General features: G+C 46.1%; 1 protein-coding gene across 5 annotated transcripts in view; it reads left to right on the top strand.

Moving 5' to 3' along the window:
- Nucleotides 1-12,492, top strand: part of ANKRD55 (ankyrin repeat domain 55) — a 115,229-nt gene that overhangs the window by 21,891 nt on the left and 80,846 nt on the right. For 4 of the 5 annotated variants that reach the window (XM_053300246.1, XM_053300242.1, XM_053300244.1 and 1 more), the window contains one exon: nucleotides 4,374-4,441. The gene's annotated coding sequence lies outside the window, so the exon portion shown is untranslated. Of the gene's footprint in view, nucleotides 1-4,373; nucleotides 4,442-10,819; nucleotides 10,915-12,492 lie in introns of all 5 variants that reach the window. The other variant, XM_053300243.1, reaches the window with a different exon arrangement.

Genomic DNA, 12,492 nt, shown 5'->3' with positions numbered 1-12,492 from the left:
ACTGGGGATTATGGGAGTTGAAGTCCAATAACATCTGGGGACCCACACGTTGAGAAACCCTGCCCTAAGGGCATTTTACAGTGCCCTTACAGTGCTCACATGTAGTCTCCCATTCAAATGTAACCAGAGTAGACCCTGCTTAGCTAAGGGGACAAGTCATGCTTGCTACCACAAGACCATCGAGAGGGTGGTGGCCAGCCAGCTTCAGGAGGTTTTGGAGGAAACTGATTATCTAGACCCATTTCAAGCTGGCTTTAGAGCTGGCTATGGAGTTGAGACAGCCTTGGTCAGCCTGATGGATAACCTCTACCGGAGAATCAACAGAGGGAGTGTGACTCTGTTGGTTCTTTTGGATCTCTTGGCAGTGTTCGATACCATCAACCATGGTATCCTTCTGGATCGCCTAGGGGAGTTGGGGATAGGGGGCACTGTTTTGCAGTATTTCCGCTCCTGTCTCTCGGGTAGTTTCCAGATGGTGGAGCTTGGTGACAGTTGCTCCTCAAAATAGGAGCTGTTATATGGAGTCTCTCAGGGCTCCATTTTGTTACTAATACTTTTTAATATCTACGTGAAACCGCTGGGTGAGGTCATCAGGAGGTTTGGTGGCTGGGTGTTATCAGTATGCTGATGACACCCAAATCTACTTCTCCTTTTCATTTGCATCATCAGGAAATGGTGTTCATTCCCTAAATGCCTGCCTACAGACAATAATGGGCTGGATGAGGGATAACAAATTGAGACTGAATCCAAGCAAGACGGAGGTGCTCATTGAAGGGACTCAGAATCTGAGGGATGAGTTAGATCCCCCTGTGTTAGATGGGGTTACACTCCCACGGAAGGAGCACGTGCACCGCTTGGGAGTTCTCCTGGACCCAGGCCTCACCCTGGTATCTCAAGTGGAGGCCATGGCCATGAGTGCTTTCTATCAGCTTCAGCTGATTCGAAGGCTGTGTCCATTCCTTGAGGGGGACGACCTCAAAATAGTGGTGCACCAGTGGGTACTCTCTATGCTTGACTACTGCAATGCACTCTACTTGGGGCTGTCTTTGTACGTAGTTCAGAAACTTCAATTAGTTCAAAATGCAGCAGCCAGATGCAGACCATATGCATGCTGGAGAGACCATGCATGCTCTGGAGCAACCTGGAGAGACCATATTATGCCTGTTTTGAAACAGTTGCACTGCCTGTTGATATGTTTCTGGGTAAAACACAAAGTACTGGTTATTATCTTTAAAGCTCTGAATGGCTAAGGTCCAGGTTACCTCAGAGAGGTTCATCTCCAGTTACCACCGGTGTGTCTGGTGCTGACTCAGAGGCAGGCCTCCCCTGTATCCGTTCCTGGACTGTGGAATGCACTCCCAAACCTATCTATTTGGCCTGGCCTTCCAGGGTTTTTAAATAGTTGTAAATGGTTTTAATATTGTAACCTGGTTTTTCAGTGTTTTTAAATAGTTCTGATAGTTTAATTGTTGTTTTATGATGTTTCAATTGTTAATTGTTGTTGTTTTACGCTGTTTTATATTTTCTGTTTTAATTGTCAACTGATTTTAATGGTTTTGTTTTAATTGTAAACCTCCCTGAGCCATTCTGGAAGGGTGGTATAAAAACTGTATGAATGAATGGATGAATGAATGAATATCGTAGTAGTAGTTGTTGTATGCAAACCAGGGTGCAAGAAAGCACAATAGGGTCTAAGAAGTGGGGAGACAGGGTGGGCAGAAGAATAATGGAGTTAAAATGTATTTCCGTTATTAAAGGGAAATCATTGACTGTATTCATTCATTCATTCAGTTTCTATATATGCTTCTGGTATAGACCTGAACTTTATCTTCGCTCCTCCACTCTAAAGGGAAACATGCACAATCAAATATCAGTGGAGTTTCAACAGGTTTATGATTTCCAAACATTCCTTGCTGAGTGAGCAATGGCAAAGCTGCAGAGAGAATATTCTTCTCTCCCGCTCCTCCACTAAACAAACTGCTAAAAGACATACATAAAGCTGTTTCAGAGATAACAAGACCTTAAGGAGCCAGTGCAGCAGGTGTTGAGTATTATAGTACCATCTGGGCCTGTCAAATTCCAGTCAAAACAATCTCCTCAGCACTTGGCTGAAGCAGCGGCGGCGGGGGGCGGGGGGGGGGAGAGAATCTCATAGTAATGCCAAGCCAGGCAGAAGAGAAAAGAGAAGGCCTAACACAAGCTTAAAGATTGCTCAAAATGGATGGCTGTTTGGCTAATCGCACCAGTCACTTCAGAACCACCTTCACACAACCAAATGGGACACTGAATCTGCCGAAGGGAGATCATGCTGGCAGGCCCTGCCCCTGACTTCTGCACATTTATTGGCTCTTATTGGCATATATGCACAGAGCCCATATGTGTGTCACATGGCTGAAACTGGGGTGCAGATTCCCAGCTGGATCAATGTTTTTGGGCCACAGGCTTATGATCTGGTAGACTGCCTGCTTCTGCCAGATTCACATCGTGGATGGATTACTGCAATGTGCTCTACATGGGGCTGCCCTTGAAGAACGTTTGGAACCTTCAGTTGGTGCAGAATAGGTGTAACTAGCTGACCTTGCACAGAGCATCTGTGCAGTTGTGTACTGAGCCTGTGACATCCCCCACAGCTCGCTCTCCCCCCTGCAGCTCGCTCTCCCCCCGCCGCTTGCTCACTCACTCTCTTCCTGCCGCTCGCTCTCCCCCCCCCCGCTCGCTCACTCACTTCCCCCCCCCCGCAACTCTCCCCATTGGGCGGGCCAGGGCCAGGCCCAGGCCATCCCACCACTGCCTCCCACCTTCTCCTCCTGGCTGGTAGGGCTTTGCCCGCCGTCTGCCCACCTCCTCACCACTGCCATCATTTCTCTCCGCCACCGCCTCCTCTTCCTGGCCGGCGGGGCTTCGAGAAATAACAAATAAATAAGATGGATCCCTGTCTCCAAAGGGCTCACAATCTAAAATGAAACATAAGATAGACACCAGCAACTGTCACTGGAGGTAGTGGTACTGGGGGTGGATAGGGCCAGTTACTCTCCCCCTGCTAAATAAAGAGAATCATCACGTTAAAACATGCCTCTTTGCCAAGATAGGGGTAAATTAAATAAATAATTAAATTACATAAATTATGTATGAATCTGTCCAATAGTTACAGTAACCAAGGGAAGCCCTTCTTTGAATTCCCCCTCCAGAGGTTAGGCAAATAGTAACCACAGACAGGTCAATTTCTATGGTGGCCCCCTAGTTGTAGAATACGTCTGAAAATGTCTGCCAGGCAAACTCTTCACCGAGGGGCACCTCTTTCTGGTCTGCTCCTGCCCTCTGCCTATTCAGAAAACAGAGGTCAGGGGGTGCGGAACATCAGAAAGTGCATTTAATCACTTCCTGCTCCTCCAGCTTCTCCCCCATCTGCCTTTTGTGCAGGCACAGGGCGCAGCACAGCAGGGAGGGAGGGAGGGAGGGAGCAATAGGATTGGCAATGGGAGTGACTGTCCCACAAAGCCAATGGCAGCATATTGTCTAGAAGAGGTGAAGAGGATGCAGCCAATCCACTGCCTCTACCAACTGCCGCTTTAGGGGACTGCCTCACCTTGCCTCACCCCATTAGCAGGGTGTCTTCCTGTCTCAGCGATAAACACCACTCTGGCCTGTATTCCATGTTTCTGGCTATCTGCAACTTCTCCAGGGACTTTTACACACAGCAGGCTTTACCTCAAGTTTACTGGGAGGCTTTACTGCAAAGTCAAAGTTGTCCCCGCAAAATGACACAAATAGTGGATTTTTTCACCATCTGGCTATACTACATACATCGGGCTGTACTCTAACGTGTTGTGAAAAACCCGAATTGTGTGTGAACTGCTCCCCAATAACTCGCAGGGACTTTGGGTTAAATCTGGCCAACATGTTGACACACCCCCTCCATTCTGGAGGAGATGTGAGTTAAAGGGCTTTGAAAGCCCCATATGAAAAACCTCCAGGCAAGACAGCAGGCTTTACCATGAAGCTTTATTGAAAGCTGGGGGATAACGGCATCTCCGGTGCAAAAAGAGGATTTTAAAACCCCAAACATAGTTTGGGCTAGGTTCCAATATGGAGGGGAAAGCCTGAATCGTGTGTGAAGTGCTCTCTGAAATATTGCACAGACTTCGGGGTAAATCTGGCCAATATGTGAATGCACATCCACCCTCCCAAAGTAAAGTCGCGATAAAGTCGCCGTTTGAAAAAGCTCCAGCTGTTAAATCCTGACCTTACCATTATTTGGTTCCTGACTGCCTGGCAAGTACACACAGCTTGGAATTTAAACTGAACAGATTGTGCCAATGTTTTCACATGACAATATGTCCCTCCTGAACACACTTCCTTGTATGTGTTATCAGATAAACTGCAGGAAATCCGGAGAAAGACCAAGGCCATCTTCAACAGCTTGTTGTGAATGCCCTCTATGGTAGGTTCTTTGACAGCATTTTCCTGCATGGTTTTAAATACATTTGTTTCACAGTTTTTTCCCCACAGGTTCCATTTTTTTTATGCCAATGTCTTTCTCTTGGATTACTGGCAAGCATCACCACATGTTATGTAGCATCCTAGGACCAACAAACGGAAGTACTTTTTCACACAACGCATAATCAACTTGTCGAATTCTCTGCCATGAGATGTGGTGACAGCCAACAACCTGGATGGCTTTAAGGGGGGTTTGGATAACTTCATGGAGAAGAGGTCTATCAATGGCTAGTAGTTGGAGGGCTATAGGCCACCTCCAGCCTCAAATGCAGGATGCCTCTGAGCACCAGTTGCAGGAGAGTAACAGCAGGAGAGAGGGAATGCCCTCAACTCCTGCTGTAGGCTTCCAGCAGCATCTGGTGGGCCATTGTGTGAAACAGGATGCTGGACTAGATGGGCCTTGGGCCTGATCCAGCAGGGCTGTTCTTTTGTTCTTAATGTTATCCTATCCATTTTGTTAAAATCTGCTCAGAGCTACTGGTTTGCATTTTTCTATTGCCACAACCCATTCATTTGGTTACAACTGCCCCCTGCCCCCCATTCTAAAGCAGTGCTTTCCAGCTGGTGGTATGAGAACTGTGTTCAGAAGAACAAGGACACATGCAAGCCCAGTGATGCTAATGGAGTAACTTGTACACACACCTGTCAGCTCCCTGGCTCAGACGCATGCAAGGGTGGCTCCAGAGGGGAGGCATGGGTGGGCAAACACACACACACACACACACACGGCTTGCCCCACCACAACACCCCCATTTCTTTTTCAGAAACCTAATATGTGGGATAAAGCTCACCCACCCACCCATAAATGCACTTTGTCACTTCTGTGACCCCCTCAATTTTTTTTTCTGGTGCTGCCACTGGACGCAGGAGTGTTAGAAGCCCTATAGAGTCCTGCATTCTGAATGGGATGGCACTCCTTCCAGCAGGGAGGTTCCTCCATCAAACCCCTCCCAAACCCAAATTCTTATGCAGGGTCGTGCGCTAGCTCCTCTGTCCCATCTCCTCCTCCGCCTTCTGCTTCTGCCCCTGCCGCCACCAGCTCTCATTTCCCCATCAGCTCTTGCAGCCCAGCTGGAGAGGAAACCATGAAAGCCGGCCGGGAAACGGCAGTAGGGAAATGCCCTCATTTCCCAGCTGACTTATGTATTGCCCACTGGGCTGTTTGCTTCCTCTCTGCCAATGCTGCGAGAGCCAGTGAGGGAATGAGGGTCAGCGGTGGCAGGGACAGGAGAAGGAAGAGACTGAGGAATTGCCAAGATAGCAGGTGGATTGTGCAGAGCGGCTAGTGCTGGCCGCCCCGTGATAATAGAGGTGAACGGGGGGTTGGCAGAGTGGTGGGGTGTCTTGGAGGTAACAGATGAGGGGGTCTTCGATGGCCCTTGGGGGCAGACGGCTCACATTTTTTGAACGTGTCTGCACAATTATAGTTACACTCCTGCTCAGAAAGGTAGGGCAAGGACACACAGAAGACATAAAGGGCAGCACATAAACTATATAGTGCCACTAGGATAATAGAGGTGAAACTCGGAAAATTAGAATATCGTGCAAAAGTCCATTAATTTCAGTAATGCAAATTAAAAGGTGAAACTGATATATGAGACAGATGCATTACATGCAAAGCGAGATAAGTCAAGCCTTAATTTGTTATAATTGTGATGATCATGGCGTACAGCTCATGAAAACCCCAAATCCGCAATCCCAGAAAATTAGAATATTACATGGAACCAAGAAGACAAGGATTGTAGAATAGAACAATATCGGACCTCTAAAAAGTATAAGCATGCATATGTATTCAGTACTTGGTTTGGGCCCCTTTTGCAGCAATTACTGCCTCAATGCAGCGTGGCATGGATGCTATCAGCCTATCAGGCACTGATGAGGTATTATGGAAGACCAGGATGCTTCATTAGCGGCCTTCAGCAATTCTGCATTGTTTGGTCTCATGTCTCTCATCCTTCTCTTGGCAATGCCCCATAGATTCTCTATGGGGTCAGGTCAGGCGAGTTTGCTGGCTAATCAAGCACAGTACACTGTATACTTTTCAGAGGTCCGATATTGTTCTATTCTTCAATCCTTGTCTTCTTGGTTCCATGTAATATTCTAATTTTCTGAGATTGTGGATTTGGGGTTTTCATGAGCTGTACGCCATGATCATCACAATTATAACAAATTAAGGCTTGACTTATCTTGCTTTGCATGTAATGCATCTGTCTCATATATCAGTTTCACCTTTTAATTTGCATTACTGAAATTAATGGACTTTTGCACGATATTCTAATTTTCCGAGTTTCACCTGTACAATCTCATATTGACTTGACTTGAAGGACACTCATCATAAAATCTGGCCAGTACTTCCATAGATTTGGCAGGACCAGCAACAGACCTCTGTGTTTAAGTACATTAGTGTTCTATTTCCAGAAGGCTTTTTAAAAAAAATTTCCTGGTGCTACCTTGAAAGGGGCCAATCGCACAGGCTGCTCAGTAGCTCCTTGCAACCACAAAAAGCTTCCTTCCTAGACTGAGCAAAACTACCTGGTCTGGTGCCTGTTTGGGATGGCCAGGAAAATAATTGCTGTTAGGACTCATTGGAGGCAGGGTACCTTCATGCAACAGCCTGCATGTCTGAGTAGCTACACCAGCTTCTATTTTAGGCTATTTCTTGAAAACAGACAACTTTCAAGTTATTCCAATTACTGTTCTACCTATAATCCAACTTTGCTTCTGCATTCAATGGGATTGTGGTTGTGTTTGGTTTTCATGGGGAGGGGTGTGTGTGCAAAGGTTTTATTTCTGCTTTCTACCTTTAATGCTTCATTTTGAAAAAGTAGGGGGAAAGACAATCTCTCATATTACAATAATGTTCTCACTTTGTTACTCCACTATGATTATGTTATTTGCTCGTTCTTAACATCCGCCCGCTCTTCCAACATCCTTCTTAGACTTTGGTGTAGCAGCCATTCTAATTAACAAGCAGTATTATCTAGATAATCTCATTAGACACTATAATCCTGATTAAAATGTCCAGCCTACCAATGACTGATAACATGTGACTAAAATACAATTTCATTAGTGAGAACTGGATTCTCCCCCACTCCCATAGTTCTCAGAGAGTTAAACAGTGTCCTTTATGTTTGTGGGATCTTTGAAAGTAATTATTAAGCTACTGTGTGTTCAGAGGCCATTCAAGCAGCTGCAGTATCCACTGTGTCAACAAGTCTTTACACACAGCATGACCAATAGTTATTGGTTCTTCTCTAAGCATGGTGGGGAAAGGTTCTGTAGTCACCCACGGCTGGCAGAAATAGGTACCTACTTGAATGTATGGGGTAGAGCTACATTCATTCTCCCCCTTTTCACTAGACATACTTCATCAGAGCTCTATTCAGACATAATATTCAAATTGTGTCCAATCAGTGTACCATATAGTGCATACACACACCTATTTGCACACATGTACAGTTATTCACATATTTTGTTCAATGTACATAGGAAGATGCTGAAAGGCATCATTTCATACTGGGTGGGAGAAGGCAATGATAAACCCCTCCTGTATTCTATCAAAGACAACCACAGGGCTCTGTGGTCACCAAGAGCCTACACCGACTCGACAGCACGCTTTACCATTCGAGATAGTAGTACACTTGCTATCTGTCCCCTGCATTTGAAGAGGCGTGTATCCAGGTTCACTTTTAAAATGAACACATGTACAACCAGTCACACACACAAAATACATGTGTATACACTTTTGTATGCGTATTTATTTATTTATTTATTTAATACATTTCTATACCGCCCAAAATGCAAGTTCTCTGGGCAGTTTACAAAACAATAAAAACAGCCAATAAAAGATTAAAACATTTCAACAATTAAAATTAAAAAGTTAAAACTATTAAAACACAATTAAGACACAATTAAAACAATGTCTAATTAAAAGCCTGGGTGAACAAATGCATCTTGACTGCCCTTTTAAAAGTTGTAAGAGATGGGGAGGCTCTTATTTCAGCAGGAAGTGTGTTCCAAAGCCTCAGAGCAGCAATGGAGAAGGCCCGTCCCTGAGTAGCCACCAGACAAGCTGATGGCATCTGCAGACGAACCTCTCCAGATGATCTCAGTGGGCAGTGTGGTTCATATCGAAGAAGACGTTCTCTTATATGCAGTATATACAATATACTGTAATGCCTGAATAGGGCTATGGATGGGACAAGTACTGGAGATGAATGAGACATACCCAGCATCAAAAAAGAAGAGAAAGGGTTAAAAAAATTTCAGGAGTGAAGACAAGAATACAAAAAAAAGCATACTGACTGGCGTCCTGACTAACCAAGCACACACATCAAGAGGGACTGAAGGGATATGACTTGGGCCCACAAGTGAGCGAAGCGTCTCTGCTCTGCCTAAACTCCAGAAGTGCTCTGGAAAAGAGGGAGCACATTGCTGACCCTCCGTGGTGCATTGTCTCTCTTCCAAAGCACATCCGGGGCGCAGGCAAAGTGAGGACGTTTCTCCCACACTTGTCTCCCAGCACTGCATGAGTAAAGGGACCGAGGGAGTTGCGCACAGACCCCAGTCATGTCCCCAACAATTCCAAGCTATATATTTGGCATTCTACAGAAATTAGCAATCCCTAGAGCACACACACACCCGTTGTCTCCCTCTCACTCCTCCTGCCCCAGGATCATATAATGTTATGTGCACAAAACCAGTTTTGCTGGTTTGGCTCGAATCTGAATTAGATTCAAGCCAGCCCAGCCAAGTCTGGTTTTGTGCACCATTGAGCTGGGCCTGGTTTGAGTTCGAACCGAGCTGGCTCAAAGCTCTTCTGGTAAAGGGGAAGCCTCACCAGATTCCCCTTTACCAGAAGAGCTTTGAGCCAGCTCGGTAAAGGGGAATCCGGTGAGGCTTCCCCTTTACCAGTAAAGGGCAAGGGGAGCAGGGGGGCTTCCCTAAAGATATAGCTGGTGAGAGGGGAGTAAGAAAGTATGAGGGCTGCCACTACTGGCTGTGGCACCTGTGAAGGGTGGTGGCGGTGTGTGTGTGTGTGTGTGGCGGTTCCCCCCCCCCACTCCTGCTGCCTCCCCTAGAGTAGGCAGGGCTGGTTCGGGCCCAGTTCAGGCCTGGCTCAGGCCTCTGCGCAGGTGTGGAGGTCACTAAAATGGCCTCCAGACATGCGCAGATGGCCTCCATGCATCCGTTCTAGTTAAATTGATGGAGTGGGAAAAGCAGGACTAAGCCAGTCGGCCATCATGTGCACTAAACATTGAGGCTAATCACACAATGGGACGAAATTGGGCAAGCCTCTGCTCACCCGATTTCGTCCCACCATGGGAACCACCGGGCTCGGCTGCGAGCCCAGTGGTTCCTGAGCAGGTAACCTGCTCAAGTAGCCCGCCCCTTAAACCGGGTTTGCGGAGCAAGCGCTCCGCAAACCCGATTTTTGGGATCGTGAGTAGACCCCCGGCCAGGAGGCTTCAAAACAGCCTCCCAGCTCGGGTTCTCTCCAGTATGTCCTGCACGCTTGCACAGGGCATATTGGAGCTTCTGGGGGCCGTGTGGCCCCCGAACTCCCCAACCCCTGCCGGCTCCATCACGGAGCCGGCAGTCATGTGGGCAGCCGATCCGGCCACCCAGGCAGGTCTGCCCGATTGTCTGCCCGATCGTCTTAAATCCTACATTATATTTAAATCCTGGGTAGAAAATGTATCTGTGTGGGTTTTTTTCAGTTAGGACTATCATTTGTACACATGTAGAGAAATCTAATCACATACTTAAAGTATCATCTGAATTAGTGGCTACTCAGGATGCTTCCTCTAGTTGCTTTACTGTTGTTGTCACTGTTGGTGTTATCAATTTTGTTCATTTTAGGGTGCATTAGGAACATAGGAACCTGCCATATACTGAGTCAGACCATTGGTCTATTTAGCTCAGTATTGTCTTCACAGACTGGCAGCGGCTTCTCTAAGGTTGAAGGCAGGAATCTCTCTCAGCGCTATCTTGGAGATGCGAGGGAGCGAACTTAAAACCTTCTGCTCTTCCCAGAGCGGCTCCGTCCCCTAAGGGGAATATCTTCCAGTGCTCACACTTCTAGTCTCTCTTTCTAGTCTCCCTTTCAGGGTGGACCCTGCTTAGCTAAGGGGACAAGTCATGCCTGCTACCACAAGACCAGCTCTCCTCTCCAACATTAACATATCTTTTTTGTGGGCAACCTACTTCATATACTTGTTAATATATTTGTTAATTTCATTCGCCATTTTCAATAAATTGTGATATCCTATGCGTGATTTCATTCTGTCAACAAATACCAACATACATGCTCATCTTCCAGATCTGATTGCAATCTGAGGTACTCCGTTTAGTGGCTGTTTTGCAGTGATGCAGTGCCTGAGTGTTCCAACGGAGGTTAGATACTTATCAATGGAGGTTAGATACTTATCATGCATTTGAGTTTAGTTTCTCAGTTTCATATAAATACTTGTGCTTGTAACATGCTGAAACCATGATTGTCAGCTCTATAAAACAGACATTTAAGTGGCAGTTTCTCTCTAAAAATGCACTAAGCAAATGTCAGCCTTTAAAGAATGTATTGGGAAACCTAAATTCCACTTTACAGATACACACATCGTCCTTTGCCTCCACAGAAGGCTGACCCTTAGGGCTTAAGTTGTGTCAGGGTTTAGAGTTGCCTACCCTCCAGCTTTGGCCTGCAGTCTCCAAGAATCAGCATCCATCTCCAGATGACTATTTGAAAGCAATCCTGGAGATGTTAGTAGCTTGCTATTGGGGAAAATCCTGGAGAAGAAACTCTCTGAAAATAACTTCAGCCAGAGCTGACATCTCCACCCAAGAATCTGCTTTCAGTACAGTGTGGATGCCTGAAATGCGTGAAGCAAAGTGCCTCTGAGCATTGCAGGGTTCTTTCCTCCACCACTGAAGTTAGAATTAAGGAACAGGCACCCGAGGAAGATACTGTGGCTTCCAGGGAGGTTTAAGCCCTGATAACTTTTTTTAAAAAAGAAATGAAGCACTTATGGTCCCAGAAACACCTCTGTGTCCCTTAAGATGAAAGCATATATCTGAACAGTATCCCAGGATCTCTTATAACATTCTAGTCCTTCTTGTAACAACATCACCCTTCATTTATAATCATATGTACACAGCAATCAGTACAGGGGCGTAGCAAGGCTGAAGTGGATCTTGTGTTGTGACAAGAAGTGAAGAGGGGCCCTTGGGTCCCCTGCCACCTTCTTCTCCCACCCCCCACCCCCATGTCTTTACTACAGAAGAACTATATCGACAAAATGAAAAATAGAACACACTTGGCTTGTCTCTTCTCTCACTCCTATGCCATAATAATATCACACACGCCGATCAGGAGCCAGAAGCTTGACAATTAGTCAGGGAGGTGGGAGGGGAGAATGAAAAATGGGCAGTTTCCCAACCAGCAGGGCCCCCTCCCTCATAGGCCCAGAGACATTTGTCCCCCTCCATCCCTTGTTCAATTATAGCCATGCCCTTGAATCCGTAGTGAATAGAGAACCCAGGCTGACTATTTTGATGACAGCCGAAACTCACTCTTGGAAATTCAGATTAAACATGGCAATTCAGCAAACGCATAGACTGAGAGTTCTTGGCCAACAGTAGAGTTCCTCTGACACCATCTGGACACTACAGCATCATGCACCCAAAGAAGCAAAACAGACCAAGGGCATGTCTTTCTTAGAAACATGAGTGTGGGGCAGTACACAAATATGCTAAATAAATATGCTTAATAAATAAAATACATAATAAATAAGTCATCTAATAGATCAATTGTCTATAGCAGGGATCCTCAACGTTGGGTCCTCAGATGTTATTGGACTTCAACTCCCATAATCCCCAACCTCAGTGGTCTTTGGTTGGGGATTATGGGAATTGAAGTCCAATAACATCTGGAGACCCAACGTTGAGGATCCCTGGTCTATAGCACAAAAAGTATCTTAAAGTAATCAGTCAGAAATG

The sequence above is a fragment of the Hemicordylus capensis genome, chromosome 2 (genome assembly GCF_027244095.1).
Source record: "Hemicordylus capensis ecotype Gifberg chromosome 2, rHemCap1.1.pri, whole genome shotgun sequence".
NCBI lineage: Eukaryota > Metazoa > Chordata > Lepidosauria > Squamata > Cordylidae > Hemicordylus > Hemicordylus capensis.
Note: the sequence above shows the minus strand (reverse complement) of the source record. Positions and strands in the feature narration are given on the sequence as shown.